Genomic DNA, 6,000 nt, shown 5'->3' with positions numbered 1-6,000 from the left:
AACGTCGGCCTGGAGAAGGCAAAGAGTGTAGACTGCTCATCTGCTCACTGCACTTGTGGCAGTTCTGGACCGGTTTTGGGAAATTAATTCCCGATTCTTTTCTTAGTCAAATTAAGTGCATGATATGTAAAAATGAAGCTTGAGGTATCTAGTTTCTTGTATAAAAATTTGAGAGCAATTGGTTGATTGTATTTTCTGCAGTAATTCGTGGAGTGAGGGATGTTGGAGCTATTTTGGGGTTGGTTGGCAGTTTTGCTTGTCCAACTTCAAACGGCGATATCCGAAGCAAACAAGCTCTAAATAACTCGTGTGATAGCTTCATAGAAAGGTAAATGAGTTTAAAATATCATATCAAAAGATGGGAGGCTTGTAGAATGCGGCTTATCCGCAGAAAATTAAAGACCGAACCATGTTCAGAAGAGTAAAAAACGTAAAAGTGAAAATTATGCTAAGTGGGTTTATGGGAACCCCTTAGTGACTTGTAGTAACTAAAATAAGTTATAAAAGTAGTCTAAATAAGTATTTCGCAAAGATTTTATAGTTACGGTCACAGCTTTTAATTATTATGCTTTTTATTGTTTTAAATGCTCGCGTAATAAACGAAAAAAGTTTACTCGTATTTTATAAATGAATTGATGTGATTGTAACTGCGCTTAATATCATAATTAATGTTAACAATACTGGTGTACAACGGGCTGTTACAGCAGGCGTACGAGATGAATACGTAAGAGTTGCACCGTAAGCAATTTGATTTTAAAAAAGGACCAAAACGACACCGTTTAATTGCACAACAGACACTCTTATCTAAAGTCACAGCAGACACTTTATCTCACTCTTATCTAATAGTAGTGAAAGTTAAGATATAATTTTAATAAAATAAATAAATAATAAACATATTAGAAGTAGCAATAATAATAAGGGTTTATTATTTTTCATGTTGTGTGAGATAAATTTATCTTCTACATATATACAAAAGTATGAGGGGCTCATATTTTCTCTTTCTCTCTATTCTCCTTTCATGGACCACATATATTTTTATATGTATATAAGAAATAAATTTATCTCCTATAACATGAGAAACACTAAACCCTAACAATAATAATAAAAACAGCAACAACAATAATTTTCTTAATAATTAATTTTTTTTAAAAAGAGAAATAATTTTATTAGTAAAAGGGATGACTTAGATGTGATCACTTGTTGGTCTTATAATATTTGAGGTTATTTTAGCTATGACAACTTGATAATCTAAAACTTATTTAAATTTATTATAAGCTTTGTTAAGTTGAAATACATAATAATGTTAAAATCAAATTATCTAAAGGGGTTGGCTTAACCGTTACGACATTTTAGCTCTATAGCCACCATCTAGATACCTTGATGATTTAAAGTGTGCAAACTTTGTTGGAAATAATATTGTATATATATATATATATATATATATATATATATATATATATATATATATATATATTCCTTATTAGTATTTAGGTTAAGTTTGCGCTAAGCCCATTAGATTTCTATATATTGTACACATATGTACCAATTCAATATACAGATTATTTTCCAATTTCTTTCGTCTCTAGTTATTCAATATGGTATCAGAGCTTCCAACAACTTTACTATGATCTTTATTTTTATATTCAAGGCCTTTTCCTGGAGATATCTTGATAAACTTGAGAATCCGAATAACAACATTCCAGTTAGGGGTGTAAATGGGCGGGGCTGGGCTGGGCTTTGACCATCCTGGCCCAAGCCTACGTCAAAAAAAATTCAGCCTATCTGGCCTACTGGCCTATTAAAGACTTTATTTGTAGGTCAAGCCCAGCCCATTTTCAAAAATAAGAAAGTCCTACATGGCCTATAGGCCTTGTAGGCCTCCCACTATATATACTACGCAAAAAAAAAAAAATTGTATAGAACAAAGAAAATTTCATTCATACATGCACTAGTACTTCTCATAAGAAAAAAATGACAATAAGAAAGAGTCAACATAATACCTCAGCTCTAGAATGTATATCATAGAGGAATAGAGTCAAAGGAATGGGAAAAATAAGAAAAATACAATTACTGGATGCTGAAATAAAGTCTACAAGAGAATGTCATTCATCTAAAAATCTTTAAACCACCATCAAGACAAGGGAAAGAAGAGTATTATTGAAAGATCTTCATCAGTAACATCATAATCCAGCAAGGTACCCATTGCTCCATGGTAAGTTGCAACAACATGTAAAATTTGGAGACATTAAACAAGTTTTCCTTTCATAAAAAAAAATAGCACAAAAAGTAAGAGATATTGGTATTTGGTACTTTGTGTCGTTGCCACATAAAATAAATATTATTTTATTATTTTATTTTAATAAATTAAATAGGCCAGCCTACAAGGCTGTAGGCCGGGCTTGACAAAATTGGCCTATGACCTATTTATTAGAAAAGTTTTTTTATAAGCCTAAGCCTACTCTACTTTTCTGAAAGGCCGGGCCGTAGGCTGGGCTAGGCCAGCCTGGCCCATTTACACCCCTAATTCCAGTGTTCTTGACATGGAGAATTAACAAACTGACTTACCACACTAACTGCAAATGAAATGTTAGGACGAGTGATTGTGAGATAGTTCAGTTTTTCAACTAATCTTCTATACCTTTCAGGATTTGAGAAGGGCTCCCCCTGATTTGGTATAAGCTTAACATTCGGATCCATAGCTATCTCAGTAGACTTAGAATTTAACACGACAGTCTCTTCAAGGATATCCAGAGCATATTTCCTCTGAGATATCACAACACCATCTTTAGATTGGGCCACTTCGATTCCCAAGAAATATCGAAGTTTTCCAAGATCCTTGGTCTGAAACTGATGACATAAATGTTGCTTCAATTGAGTAATCCCATGATTATCACTATCTGTGATGACAATTTTATCCACATACACCACCAGGTAGATATAGTAGCTGAATGAAAAAAAAAAAAGAATGATCGGCCTCACTTTGAGTCATATCAAATTGTTGAACAACATTGCTAAATCTGCCAAACCAAGCTCGTGGAGATTGCTTGAAACCATATAAAGACTTGCGGAGACGACAAACAAATTCCTTTCGTATCTTGTTATTCAATAAACTTAATAATGAATATTTTATAATAATGTTTCCACATTTTTTAAAGAAGGACATAGCTTTGAATTTTCTATTGCATCGAGGATATGTTGTAGCATGGGATTTTTCTTGTCAAGTGAAGATATATTTTTAATAATTTAGTCCTAATAGTTTTTTTCGTCTAGGGGGCAAACAAATATTTTAAGGTTTCTAAGTAAATTACACAATTATCTTAAGGTAATCATTTTGAATGGATGTATTAGGTGCGCAGTGGAATTATGAATTCACCTTTCTTTGTGGATAATTAATCAGGCTCCCGAACCTCGATCTAAATTACTAAAGAACAATATGGAAAGGAAAATGATTTTTTTTAATTTTTTCTAATTTAAGTAAAATTGATGGTGACTCCGTTGTCTAGTTTAGTTGGTAAAAAACTTTAAATTTTTTGAGTAGTTGTATCTATAGAATATTCATAATAAAACAAAAAAGAGCCACGCACATAGCACAACCAGGGAGTAAATAAATCAAGGAGCAAATGTTCACATCCGATCAGAATAAAATAAGCGGAATCTATATTTTTTAATTAAATATGAATCACTCAATCTGGCTTGACCATGTCTTCGATGGACAACATCTACCTATATTGTTGCTTGTCAGGGCCGAGAGGTGCTCTGGGATAATATAGGAGCAAAAAGAGTATGAGTAGCAAGAAAATATTCCTTCGAGGAGCAATTAATCTATTTAGGAGAAACTCTTCCCAAGATGCGCAAGCGCACACATCAAGCAATATAGGGTTAATATGAGCCCCAGATTATCGTCATAAGGGAACACATGTAAAAGTTACGTTTTAAAAGGAAACAGAAAAAGAAAATAGAAAGAAAATCAAAGAGCAGTTGTTCTCTGACATAATCCACCAAGGAGCATTTTCTACTAGCTAGTTAAATAAGGTTAACCATTCTAAGTAGACTAATGTTGGGTGCCTTTCTTAACCTTCACAGAACTTTAAATGTGATGAGATAAACAAATAAGAAATTCAAATTTGATAGAAGTAAAAACAAGAGCAAGAAAAAACAAAGAGCAATAAGCTACCATCGAGTCAAATTTTATCAAGAGCAATTGTGAATACTGTGTAGTTTAAAAGAATAGTGTTCCGATAGAAAAATAGTAGGTCTTGAGATTAATATTTTCACCCTCGTAGATAATCCTGTAATGTTACATGAATTCAAAAATAAACTATGCTCCTGTCACCATTACAACTTATTTCGCATAATATGGAGCAATGACCTGTTGCACCAAATTACACTTGAAATTCTTCAATTCGATATTCAAGAAGATTATATTGACCCTAACTGGTAAATCCTAATTAGAGATTTAATTTAAGGATTTAAATTCCATAATTAGATTCAGAGTGTGATTTCGAGTATTTTGACTGTAATAATGACTAGGTCATGAACAGTGCATTATGCCGGATAATCAGCAGTCTTGTGAATTAACCGGTAGAGCTTAAATGAGAAAAATGATTTTAGAGACATAATTGGATAATTCTGATGCCAAATATGAGCTCAGAACAAAAAATTGTATAGTCTGGCACTTTTCGTGAAAATCTCGTGAATAGTGTTTCTACCGGGTATTTTGTACTGCTGTTTAAGCAACCTGTAGAGTTCAGAAACAAATAATTAATGAAATAAGAATAATAAATTCCAATATATGCCATACAAGTCAAAATAGGCCCAAGAATGATAAGTTTATAAGTTTTAAGTTTCGTAAGCAAACGATGTACAGTTAGTGATTCACAGTGTATTTCGCCAAAAACGGTGCAGAAACCATACTGTGAATTATGAATATTGTTCCTTAGGAAATAAAAATTAATGTAAAATATTTTAGAAAAAAAAAATATGTCCGTAGCTTTAAGTTCCGGGTCAGTTTAAGTGAAAATACGCGAAAGAAAAATATCAGGCGAAAAGCCACATGTGCTTAAAAACCTTAAGTGACTTTAAAATCATTATTCACATCAGATTTTTGCTCTTTTCTCTCTCTTCCTACCCGAGTTGCTCATCTACAAAGGGGGGTTTAGGGTTTGAAACTTCTTTGTTTGATTTCTCCATCAACAATCTTCCAAATGCAAAAGTCTACTACATGAAATTGATAGTAAACCACCCAATGAATCCATCCCACCTATTAGTTTGAGCTATAATTGCTTGTGTGAGGAGCTCTTCCCTTTCCCCTTTTCGGTTTACTATTCATCAAAGGTGAAAAATGGAGCTTTTGATGGAGCTTTACTTGGAGATGATTCTCTAGGCTTTGGATAAGTGATTAGAGGTAATAAATCTCTATTTCTATGGTTTGATTTTGTGATTTAAGTTTGAGATTTTGAAATGTATTTTTGGTGGAAAGCTTGTGATTGAAATTAGAAAGTTGTGATGTGTTAGTATTGGTAGTGATTTGTAATGTAGAAGTAGACATAACATGTATAAAATTTTTAAAAGAAATCCTATGTCTCCTCTTCCACTATGTTTCGGCCTTGATGGAGTAATGAGGGGAATGATGTGAAAAATTTTAATTCATGTATTGGGAAGGTTAATATGTTGGAGTAAGTGAAATTTTAGTGAATTAGTGAGAGTACCAAAGTAGAAAAAAATCCTATGTTATTATACCTCTATGTTTCGTCCCTAATGAACCATAGAAGAGTTTGATGTTCAAAATTTAATTGGACATACTGGATACATGCATAGGTATGTGCAAGTTGCAATTTAAGTGAAGAAAATGAATTGTAAAAGAAAAGAATCCTTGGAAGTTCCCTTAGAGATTTCGACCTATAGAGGGATTTTATGAATAGACTAAGTTACATTTTATTTAATAAAATGTGGAGCTTCCAATGCATGAGATTGATGAGTTGAAGAAGTGAAATGACTTGA

Source organism: Gastrolobium bilobum, unplaced genomic scaffold (assembly GCF_033153095.1).
Source record: "Gastrolobium bilobum isolate Gb01-03AN ecotype WA unplaced genomic scaffold, APGP_CSIRO_Gbil_v1 utg26659, whole genome shotgun sequence".
Taxonomy (NCBI): Eukaryota; Viridiplantae; Streptophyta; class Magnoliopsida; order Fabales; family Fabaceae; genus Gastrolobium; species Gastrolobium bilobum.
The sequence above is the reverse complement of the archived record's forward strand: the minus strand, read 5'-3'. Positions refer to the sequence as shown.